General features: G+C 36.1%; 1 protein-coding gene across 2 annotated transcripts in view; it reads left to right on the forward strand.

The window, feature by feature from the left end:
* The first annotated feature begins 1,535 nt into the window (after window positions 1-1,535).
* The window catches only part of LOC148945088 (pre-mRNA-splicing factor 38B-like), a 61,232-nt gene continuing 49,784 nt past the window's right edge, over window positions 1,536-12,983 (forward strand). Inside the window, exon 1 of one of the 2 annotated variants that reach the window (XM_089099481.1) lies at window positions 1,536-1,672. The gene's annotated coding sequence lies outside the window, so the exon portion shown is untranslated. Of the gene's footprint in view, window positions 1,673-2,073; window positions 2,095-12,983 lie in introns of those variants that run through there. The other variant, XM_089099482.1, reaches the window with a different exon arrangement.

The following is a 12,983-nucleotide window of genomic DNA, read 5'->3' on the forward strand; positions in this document are numbered from 1 at the left end:
GATGTTTTTTGTCGAGTACTTGCTAGGAGAGCTGAATGAGTTTAACACCATCTTCCAGTCTGAAAAACCCCTATTCACCTTATGAAAACCCAGGTGGAAAAACTTCTTCGGATAATAGCCATGAACTTTATGAAGCCTTCATATGTTAGAACAGTCAACCCTTTTGACATCAATCCGCATGACGAAGTGAACTATCTTCCCGACGAAAATGTCTATATTGGCTACAAAGAGTACGATTTCCTTGTGGGGCTCGAAACGAGAGAAGTTACCAAGCCGTTTTGTAGCGGAAAGTCTCCGAATTTGTTGCTCCACGAGGGATTTCTTTGTCGAAGCTGTTCGACAAATTCTTGACCATTTTCCATTCTCTGAAAATATCTACGAGCTGGTACACTTGCTTACCCCAAGCTCTAGTAATGAACTGAAAATTCCCAGTCTTCGTCAGTTCTTCGACTACTACGATTCTGTGCTTCAGAATAAAGCCAAGCTAGAGCAGGAATGTTGGTCTATACCAAGTGTAGCTCTACGTAGTACTGTCGATCTTCCGGACGTAGATGAAATGGAGATTGTCGTTTACTGGCACCACATCTTGCAAACGAAGTCACCAAATGGTAGTCGGATGTTCCCAAATGTCGGGAAAATGGTTCAGTACTTTTTCTCACTCCCTTTCTCAAACGTTATTGCCGAGCTCAAGTTTGCTCAAGGAAGTGAATACTGATAAGCGAAACCGACTGAGTGCAGTGACTCATTCGGCAACACTGAAAACTAAGCGTGCTCTTAAGCACAATTCAAAAGGAGGGGTTGACTCGGGCAAGTCAGTCCTAGAGCTAGAACCCGGACTAGTCAAGCGTGTACTCAAAGTTAAGGATAGTGCCTCTTCTAGTGACTGTAACGTTTTGAACCAAAGCATTGTGTATAGTCTGGCCAAAGATATTGTTTGTGACACACCTGAACAGTCCGATTCCGATTAATCTTGTCTGTTTATCTTGTATTATTTATCTGACTGTTCCTTCTTGAAGCTTTTGATATTGATTTTCATTAAACATTTATCGAAAAAGGTTAAGATACCAGAATCTAGTTACCCATCAATTATTCGATTGGATAGGCTTGAAGGCCAAAGGTAAAATCGCTTATAATTTCTTCACCATTAACTTCACATTTGCGTGATTTTCCCACCGTAGACTTTCCCAGCTGTAGTACCTTTATATTTTTACTTGTGTCGCGCGCTTTACGAAAACGACGACCGATAAGTTCGTAGTTACTGACTCATCTTACCGTCCTTTCCTTTGACCGCTTAAAAGAAGGATAGACAGCACGTGTTTTCTCAAATTTATGGCCGATCTTCACCACACTTCACTTGACACTGAATCAACATTACTATTAAAGCAAGATTTTTTAACCATTCTCTCAAAAATACAAAACACAGCTTTTCCGAGAATTTCGGGCATGCCGCGGTTTTTACCGCATTTTGGTTCAAGGATGCCGCGGAAATGCCGCTTTTTGACGAGACCGGCGGAGCGGTCTCGTCTAGTAGCAATACTGCTACAAACGCTTAAGACAGCAAAAAATTTTAGAAAGAAGTAGAATAGAATTGCTTAATTTCAAGTATTGCCAGCTATCTTTAAAGCTGTGACTGTGAATCCATACCTGGGGAGACTATAGCCAGCAAATTAAGGTAGGCTAACATTATAGGCTAGTGGGCTAACTCAATCTAAAGATTGGTAAAGTTCTAGGTAGGGTAACGTGCTAGGCTAACAAGTCATTGCAGCACCAAGCTGCAGGAGGTCAACACAGCTGTACATATTCTGCTACCCCACTCTATGGAAAAAATTTAATAAGGGGCCTGCCTCTATCTTAAAAAGTAGTTGATTTAGGTGAATGAAACTCTGGTGAACAGAATAGCTGAAGATCCTCAATGATTTCTGAGAAACGTATTTTGAGGTAGCTACCTCCACCTCTTCTCCCTTCAAAAGGCACTGACTGTTGGCAGTCTGGTAATTTTTTTGCAGTTCATATTATTGACTTACAAATAAAGTAAACATCAATGTCATTATAGGCTAGTGGGCTAACTCAATCTAAAGATTGGTAAAGTTCTAGGTAGGGTAATGTGCTAGGCTAACAAGTCACTGCAGCACCAAGCTGCAGGAGGTCAACACAGCTGTACATATTCTGCTACCCCAGTCTATGGAAAAAATTTAATAAGGGGCCTGCCTCTATCTTAAAAAGTAGTTGATTTAGGTGAATGAAACTTTGGTGAACAGAATAAGATCCTCAATGATTTCTGAGAAAAGTATTTTGAGATAGCTACCTCCACCTCTTCTCCCTTCAAAAGGCACTGACTGTTGACAGTCTGGTAATTTTTTTGCAGTTCATATTATTGACTTACAAATAAAGTAAACATACCACTCAATGTCTTTTTTTATGCTTTTTCCAAATAGAATAGGCCTAACAATTTTTGACAGAAATGAATTTGTTAAATTTTTCATTGTTCATATTATTGACTTTACATACCACTCAATGCCCTTTTTTATGCTCTTTCCAAATAAAATATAACCATTTTTGTCAGAAATAAAGGTCAATATCTACGAAATCATATTATTGAGTTAGGAATAAAGTGAATACACCATTCAATGCCTTTTTTATGCTGATTACGAATATAATAAGCATTTCTATCAGAAATGAATTTCAGCCCCCCCCCCCGATATAGGCTAAACCTAACCCAACCTAACCTAACCCTGAATTGGCCTATATAGGGGGGGGGGCTGAAACTCATTTCTGATAGAAATGCTTATTATATTGTAATCAGCATAAAAAAAGGCATCAAATGGTGTATTCACTTTTGTCCTAACTCAATAGCCTAATATGATTTTGTAGATATTGACCAAAATAAATTTTGCCCCCACCCCTATATACCAATTCAGGGTATAGTCTATAGTTGCAAATTAGGGGGGTGGAGGTAAATTTTATTTCTTATGTAAATGAGAGGTAAATTTAACCCCCCCCCCTAATATGCAAATATATACCCTGATATGGTATGTATAGAAGTGGGGGTAAAATTCATTTCTGACAAAAATGATTATTATATTTGGAAAGAGCATAAAAAAGGCATTGAGTGGTATGTTTACTTTATTCATAAGTCAATAATATGAACAATAAAAAATATACCATGAATTTTACCCCCACCCCTATATATACCAATTCAGGGTATATATTTGCACATAAGGGGGGTGGAGTGGTAAAGTTTAAACTTACCTCTTGTTTAAATGAGAAATAAAATTTACCCTCCCCCCTCCCCCGAATGTGTAAATATATACCCTGAATTGGTATATATATAGGGGTGGGGGTAAAATTCATTTCTGACAAAAAAATTATTATTATATTTGGAAAGAGCCTAAAAAAAGGGATTAAATGGTATGTTTACTTTATTCGTAAGTCAATAATATGAACTGTGTAAGTCATGCACCAGAATTTTTCAGGTAAAGCAGGCAAAGAGTTTACCTTCTTTGACTACTAAAATTAGTAAGCTAATCAATAGAAAACACAGAGCTTGGAACCATTATAGAAAAAATAAGACCACAGAAAATTATCTAGTCTTTAAATCCTTTTGTAATCAAACAACAAACCAAATTAAGGTGTTGAAGAGAAGGTTTGAAGAAAAACTGACAGAAGTTAATGTTAACCCTAAATCTTTTTGTCATTATGCCACTCAAGAATTTTGCAGCAGATGCACAATCCCAGATATCCTGCATGATAGTATATCACTTGCTGATCCTGAACTGAAAGTAGAAATTTTCAATCAATATTTCTCTTCTGTTTTTTTGTCCAACCCCAGTATTGTATATCCTAAACCTTCCTTATATGATATATCACATGCTATGGAACCAATTCTGATTACAGATACTTTGGTTCTAAAGGAACTGACATCCCTCAAACTGAATAAATCTGCTGGCCCAGACAGCATTCACCCACGTACCCTACACGAATGTTGTACAGTCTTGTGTCAACCTCTCCCTGCTTTTTGAATTATCATTAAATCTTTCTAGACTACCTCAGGATTGGAAAACTGCACATATTATTCTTATTTTTAAAAAAGGTAGAAAGGACCTTGCTGAAAATTATTGTCTCATCAGCAGTTCTTAAGGTTCTTGAAAGAATAATTAATTCTGCATTTGTTAAACACCTTGAAGCAAATAATGTTTTACACAGATCACAACATGGCTTTTGTTCTGGAATATCTGTTGACACCAATCTCCTTGAATCATATGATCACATCACCAAGTTGCTTGATATTGGGGTCCCTGCTGACATGATTCTGCTTGACTTTTTTAAAGCTTTTGACAAAGTGTGCCACAATCGACTTGCAATTAAATTGTGTGCAGTTAAGCTTGAAGAGAAATCCCTGCTTTGGATCCTTGATTTTCTTTATTTGCAAAACCAATGTGTTCAGTTGTTTGATGACTAAAGATTGTATTCTTTCTTCCTCAACGTGTGTTCTAAGTGGAGTTCCTCAGGGAAGTGTCTTGGGTCCTACATTATTTAATATTTTCATCAATGATGCTCCTTCCATTATCAGTAGTAATTCAACTCTTTATGCAGATGACCTGAAGCTTCTTGGACCAGCTTTGTCCTGTGAAGATCATGCCCTGGTACAAAATAATCTTCATCTGCTGGGTCACATGGCTGAGGCCTGGCTTCTTGAATTCAATGTTGCCAAGTGCCATATCATTCACTTTGGCAAACAGAATCCATGCTGCTCTTATTTTTTCTTAGGTCACCCACTCCTCCTCTGTTAATAATGAGCAAGATCTTGGTGTCACTATTGACAACAAATTACAATTCAGGACACATGCTAAGAGATCTTCAGCTGGAGCTAGCTTAATTTTGGGCTTGATTAAGTATACCATCTGAACTTGTTCCTCATTAATCATCAATCTTCTTTATAAGGGCTTATACATCCTAAGCTTGAAGTTGGAATGTCAATTGCCTCTTCATATTTAAAAAAAGATATAAAAGTTCTTGAAGATGTCCAGAGACGTGCCACTAAAGTGATATCTGGTATGCATGAGCTTTCCTATCCTGTAAGACTATCAAAGTTGGATCTCCCTACACTTGTATACAGGAGAAATAGAGGGGGATGCCATTTTAGCCTTTAAGTTATTGAGGGTTAACATTCTCCCAGCATTATTCCCTGCTGTTAGAACCAATTCAAGAACTAAAGGTCATCAACTGAAACTTGTCAAGCAGTCTACAACATCTAGAGTCTGTACTCAATTCTTCTCAACACATATTGTCAACAATTGGAACAAATTATCTAATAAAACTGGTAGTGCTGAATCTGTTGATGTTTTTAAACAAAGGCTAGATGCTGAGTGGTCCTCCAAAGAGTGTAAATCCAATTGGGATGCTATTGAAGATAGAGCAGCACCTGGTCCCCAGTGATTCTTGCATACAATTAATCATCATTCTGGAGCTCTACAAGGAGAAATCCTTAGATTGCTCCTAGCTGCAATTTAAGGTGTAAAATTTACCAGCAATCTTTATCTTATCTAATTGATTTAGCCTACTTCTCCAAAGAAGCACTACTATTTTATATTCATTCCAAAAATCATGGTCACTTTTCTGACAATGCACCCCCTTCCTTTGTTGGAAGGGGATTAGGAGAATAAAACTTTTGGGGATGGGTCTATATGTTAAAGTATGTCCTGGAAGGTATTTTGAAGTGCCTACCTCCACTCTTTCTCCCTCTAGAGGGCAGTGACCTTTGATGACCTTTAAGAATGTTTATGTTATGAAAGTGAAACCTTGCAAAACAAATCTTCTGCTTAAACAAAGTACAAGAAAACTGTTTTTAGTTTCACAACTTTGCTCAATCATAATTTATGAGGTTTCAAAGATCTGCAAACACAGTTCATAATTTTAGAAAAAACTCATTGTTATGGCTTGTAATTCTACTCAAATAACAGGAATTGCATTTTCAAGAGTAAAACCAGAGAAAAAGAAACTGAAAATTAAGGTAAAATGTTGTTGTCAAAATTCCAACATGTATAGACCTTTCAAGTCAGCAAATTTCAAAGACTTAGGAATCAGAAATGGGGCAACATAGAAGCTTGGTAATATCTTCCCAGAGTATGTTAATGGCCCAGGATTGATTACTGAAAGTAAGATTTTCCTAACCTAATCCCTTTCCAAGAAAGCAAAAAGTAGCTAATCTAGAATTTTACCAAAAATAAAAAATTGTTCAAATCTAGAGTGTAATTGCCCCTACTCCCATGCCCTCACCCCAAATCAGCACCCTTAAGTAATGGGGGGGTCAAATTTGAACTTCAACACACAATTGTTGACTTTCAAAAATAGTAGCCTAGATGCAATTCTTATCCTTATTTTAAATAATCTGGGTTGCAGCAGTAGCTAGCAACCTTGTAAGAGGTGGTCACATCCAATATATTTACATTCATGATTTGATTGTTTTCCCTCAGGTGAAACTAAACTTCATGAAGTTGAGAATACAGAATGACATCTTGTGATGCATAATGTCATGAAAAAATTCAACACAATAGAGAAATATATTATTAGGGCTTTATATGGGAGTGTAAGGGTGGGGGGGTACATTGTCTGAGTCAGCCATTAAGTAAGTAACAATGGGTTTATTTAAAAAAAAAAATATATATACATCATCGATTCCCTGAAGCAATGCTTGTGCGGGAGAAAACCCACCTAATAAATAAAAAACCAAGAAACCAAAAAAAAAAAAAAAAATAAACAAAAAAAGAAAAAAAAAAAAAAAAACATAATTAGAGCTCAACTTACCGGACTCGAAAACCAACGAACCTCCAAACAACACCCAACAAAATTATAATAATTATAATCATATTCAGCTGCAACTAAACCCTCCTCAAAAACAAAACTTAAGTGGCGTGGAATAATCCATTCAAAATATACACATCAAAACAATGGTTCTTTAGCGACTTACGAAAATCCTGCAAACCCCCAACATTCCTCTAATCCTCTGGCAAACTCTCCCAAACTAACGGAACAACATGGCGAATTGAAAACCTAGACCTAGACGTGACCATAGCTGGTCTTCGCACCAATTGAGAAGATCGTGTCAAATGATCGTGAGTAGTAGACGCAAGACTAAACATTCCTGAAAAACATGATGGTAACTCCGAAGCTAAATATTTAAACATAAACAGAGCATTATAGAATACACATATTCCTGCCAACGGTAGAATTTTATACTCGCGGTAAAGATGCCTCACCGATACAGAAATGTTAATTTGACTACTATAAAGAACTCTAATTGCCATATTCTGTGTCACGCAGAGCGGATGGAGTTGAGTTACGAATGTTTTCGACCAAACCATACAACAGTAAATGAGATATGGTTGAACCATAGAAAAATACAACATTCTCAGAATTTCACACGGAAAAAGATACCTAAGTTTACGCATAATACCAATATTACGAGACAATTTGCTGTTAACAGATGCAATATGGTTTTAAAAACTAAGGCTTTCATCAATTATAACACCAAGGTATCTAGTACTAGTAGATCTTACAATAGTATGGTGCCCTACTTCTATATTATTAATCCATGGATAATGTCCAGTAATTCTACCATAAATCAAAAAATTCGACTTATTATGATTCAGTTTCAATTTATTTACTCGCATCCACTTTTCAGTCGAAGAAATACCTTGTTTCAATATAGTCATCAACTCATTTTCAGTTCTAGCAGCTACGGTGAAATGGGCATCATCAGCAAAACATGGTAGAATTCCTTTTGTACCGTAAGTATCAAGGTCTAAAGAACAAGACACATTACTTGAAGCTCTACAAAGGTCATTAATATAAACCAAAAACAACAAAGGGCCCAAAACGGAACCCTGGGGTACTCCAATCGAAATATATTCAATTTTAGATGTAACTCCATCCATCACGACACACTGAGTCCTTTCACTAAGAAAACTAACTGTCACATTTAAAAAATCACCACGTATACCACTACTATATAGCTTTTGAACTAGTATATCATGATCAACAGAGTCAAATGCTTTAGTAATATCCAAAAATATCGAAGCTATCTTCAGACCCTTGTCTAAAGCATCATTAATAAAAGTTGTTAAAAACAAAACTCCATGCTCTGTAGAATGATGACTCCTAAACCCAAACTGACTAGAACTAAAAAATTGTCTTTTTTCGAAAAAACTTACCATCCTACTATGAATCAACTTTTCAAACACTCTTGAAATAAATGGCAGTAAAGAAATCGGTCTATAATCACTAAAACAATTCTTATCCCCTCCTTTAAATATCGGGATAACATTCGCGCACTTTAGACAATCAGGAAATATTCCAGCTTTTAAACAATTATTTATCAGTCCTAAAAAATGACTAGATATAACAGGTAATATTGACTTCAAAGCCTTCAACGAAATAAAATCGCCTCCTGATGCACCATTTTTCATATTATTTATAACATCAAATAATTCATCAACAGTTACAGATTTAAGGTACGCAGACACATCACAATCTTCAGGTAGGAACTGACGAAAATCTCCATCTTGATCAAATACTGGCACCGATGATGACACACGCTGTCCAATAGTAGCGAAGTGATTACACATCTCATCTGCAACATTATTATTCATTCCCATATTATCTGGACGGATCAAGACGCTACCAGGGCAAGTCACCGACTTAATCAATTTCCAAGTCTTACTCGGGTTACCCTCAACTTTTTTAAATTTAACCTTATAATATTCTACCTTAGCCAGTCGGAGTGCAGCATTTAACCTACTATTATAAACTCTATATATTACTTTATCATGAGGATCATTGCTCCTTGTTATTAACTGACTGCTATAAAACTGTCTTCTATTAACTGACTGCAACAAACTCTTTGTAATCCAAGGTTTATTCGGAGACACCCTTCTCTTCTGTATTCCTGACACTTCACAACATTCCAAAAACGTATCCTTAATCTTACCATACCAAAGCTCAAACTTCAAATTTAAATCTAATTCTTCTTGTAAAAATTTAAAGTCTAACTGTTCTATCCTAAGCTTAAATCTTGAAATAGTATTTGAATCAACTATTAATTTCTTAGGCTTAGGGCGAGCATCACAATTAATATTAATATTCTTAAATATACCCGGAACTAATATAGCCAAACCAAAGTGATCCGAAACATCATTTAACACAACACTCGACGAATCATGGGGAACATTCAAAAATACATTATCAATTAGAGATGAAGATGAATCCGCCACTCTAGTACAAATATTTACAGCAGGATGCATCCCATAACCTAACATTAAATTCAAAAAATTCCGGGCTTTTAAATTAGATGCTAAAAATTTCAAATCAATGTTAAAATCTCCACACACAAAACCCGGCATGTTCTTACGAGTTAGAAGGTCCATTTGTTGCTTTAATAATTCTAACAAAAAATCTACACTAGCTGAAGGGGGGCGATAACAAACAGCAATAAAAAATGGGTCACCATTCTTATCAACCTCCGTAACAAAACACTCAAAAATCATCTCTTTATTAACAGACAAATCATCCCTAACCTTCACATTCAAATCAGTTCTAATGTACAGGGCAAGTCCTCCATGCTGATGGTGAGTACGGTTCTTAAAATACATATTATAATTCAAAATATCCAATAGTCCAGAATTATTATTCATTAACCATGTTTCAGTAAGTGCAAGAATATGAAAATCAGATAGCATACACAGCTCCGACAAATAATCCAATGCACTATTTAACCCCTGACAATTCAAATGAAAAATGCCAAGTTTATCTGGTGCCAGTCTAGTATGTAAATCAACTGGGCACTTATAATTAACCTTCGGAAAAACATCATCTACCCCCATATCAAAATCCCTGTGAAGTATCCCTAATCCTAAATCCGAAACACTCAATGGATTATTCTCAAGCCAATCCAAACGATCATTACGAACAATTACCATTTTTTATAAATATATATATATATATATATAAAAGAAAAGGAGGGTAGTTGCAACCAAACCTAACCAACTGAATAACTTACTATAACTCGGAGGGTCGGTGGTCCCGTTTCCAACGTAATCGAAGCTCCAGAGAAAACACAATATAACCTAAAAATAATAAGAAACATATTAACAAAATAGTATAAATAAACAAACGAATACAAAAAAAGTGAAAAAATTGACACTAACACTAGCCTGTCACAATACAGGCTTACTGTTTCCATTACTGAATTCCAGAAAATTATAATTGAAGAAAACGCAATGTTCTACCTGTGTCTACCACTTACCCATTCTAAATTCTACCAAAAACTAAATAAATGAGGAAAAAAGAACAACTTTTCATTTTTTCCATAAACACAAATACAAAACAAAAAAAAACAAAATAAAAATATCTTAACAAACTCTTAATTCACCATTCATGATATAACCATCTATTGGTCACATAACTCAGGGATAGGCTCATCGTAACCAAATTTTGCCGCCACACCACCACGGTCGATCTGTATATATGGTGGAACTGTATTGGAAACCCATGATGAAACTCCTATAGCATTTAATCTAGATTTCTTTGCATACAACTTCCTTCGAGCTTCGCGAACTGATATTGGTGCATCATCGCTAACAGATACATTTCTATGGTGTCCAATAACTTTACCTTGTAATTTCTTTCCGTTTTGAAGTACACCGACCTTCACATCTCGAAAACTAACATCAACTTTAAAATACTGTTGCTCCTTACGGACATTACCAACAACTCAAAACCTCGGGACCATGGACAGACCAAGACCCTCCAAACACATCTGTTAAAAGAACGATTTGGCTTGGGTGGTATTTTCGGAGGGAGCATTCCAAACGATAATTTTCGTCTCTGTATGTCGATACTCAGATGCCATAAGCCGACGAGACAGATCTGCACTCCCAGTTTCATACTTTTTCGTTGCACTAGCGATAATTGACATTTGATTTCTTAAGCTTAGAACATCAGATTCAAGCTGTGTAACACGCGAATTCGTAGTATTAACTTCTGATTTTAGCTCAGACTGTGTATTCTCCACTGATACCATACGATTTTCTAACATTTTTATACTATCGTTTATAGAGTCTAGTTTTTTACCATTTTCAGTAAGTATTGTTAGCATCTTAGCAAAATCATCCGCCAGGGTCTTCAGTGAAGCGACATCGTTATTCCCTTCAGATGAAACGGTCGAATTCAACAAACTGTTCTCAACAGACTGGGATCCTACTTGGTCAGTTTTAGCAATCTTGCTTTTTCACCCCATGGCAAGTGCAAATAAAATAAAATATGTAATCTCTCTTACCTATTTTGGCACCTATAATTTATCCACGTCGATGCGGACGTGCAGTTCGCTAAGCCACCGTTAATTTGGGCACGGCTAACACCCCTATCTCCTGCACCGACGATTTCCAACAGCGTTTGAATACCGACGCTACTTCAGGAATCACAACCAACTTTCAGGAATACTTTGTAGCTTTTGCAAAATTCAATTAATCAAATATTTGCATTTCATTCCATTCCTCAGGGCAAGCGGTAAAGACACCTGAACTACTACTCAATCAGAGCTTGATTCATTGACTTTGGTCTATTTTTTTTTTGTCATAATTAAATGACGTAATCCAAGGTGTATAATCCCAAGCCAATTCAATGTTTCGCAATATCTTCACTGTCTAACAAATACACTTTTTTCAAACCAATTAAATTCAAAGTTAAATCCAATTTGCGTCCTCACTCCTATAGTAACTCCTAGTGTTAGTGTCAATTACTCCTAGGCTAGTGTTAGTGTCAATTTTTTCACTTTTTTTGTATTCATTTGTTTATTTATACTATTTTGTTAATATGTACAATAGCACAAAATAAGGAGTCTGGTATTACAGTACTACTTTTTTGTAAAGTTCTACTTGAGGTGCTACTTGCTATATTGGAAAGCAGTTGAGTTGGGCAAATAGAATTTTCAGGAATGAGTCCAGGGCCAAAATATACCCTGGGAAGGTATTTTCAAGCTGCATTTCTGTAATATCTACCATTTCCTTGTTTATAAGGATTTGAAGGTTACATTGATGATTAAAAAATAATGAAGGCCTATGGTGCTGATAGTGCATTAAAAGAGTTTTCTAATTATAATAATTGCAGAATTAGAGAAAAAACTGAAAATTATGGATATAATTTAAAAAAAGGTGAAGTAGTCTACCTAGCAACTTTAGTAAAACTTGTAATAAAATCCCATTGTAAGAAAAGTGATTGGTTTTAGGAAGGCACTCACCAAATTTTCACTCTTAAATTAAGATATACATTAATCACAATATTCCTTTAGTCCTCAGTTTTTTATATCATGAATAGGCCTTAAATTCAGCAGATAGAAGAGCTTTAGTAAAGGTCCTGTCCTTCTATGGTCGTTGGTCTCTTTTCATTGGCTCTAGTTTCTGAAAGTGTAATTCCTATTCTCTCTGCAGGATTTGAAGCTATGCTGCCTTAAATTGCAGCTTGGAGCAATCTAAGGATTTCTCCTTATAGAGCTCCAGAGTTGATGAATTTGAGTTGTATTCAATATTCTTTTGTGACCAGGTGCAGCATGCTGATCCATAGCTTCCCAGCTGAGTTTACACTCCCTGGAGCACCACTCAGCATTCAGCCTTCACTTGAAGATGTTGACAGATTTTTGAAGAGTTTATCCTAACTGTTGACAATTCATGAGGAAAAGAATTTTGTGTGGATTCTGGATAGGGTAGACTGATTAAAAAGTTTCAGGTGATGACCTCTTGTTCTTGAGTTAGGACCAATAGTCGGAAATAAGGCTGGGAGTGTATTAGCCCTCATTAACTTATAGGTTAAAATGGTATCACCTCTATTTCTCCTAGTGTTGGGAGTTTCAACTTTGCTAGTTTTGCAGGGTATGAAAGTTCCTGCGTGTTGGATATCATTTGGTGGTATGTATCTGGACATCTTCCAACTCT

This window comes from Artemia sp. Qi Xiang Cuo, chromosome 13 (assembly GCF_049724085.1).
Source record: "Artemia sp. Qi Xiang Cuo chromosome 13, ASM4972408v1, whole genome shotgun sequence".
In the NCBI taxonomy this organism is placed as follows: Eukaryota; Metazoa; Arthropoda; class Branchiopoda; order Anostraca; family Artemiidae; genus Artemia; species Artemia sp. Qi Xiang Cuo.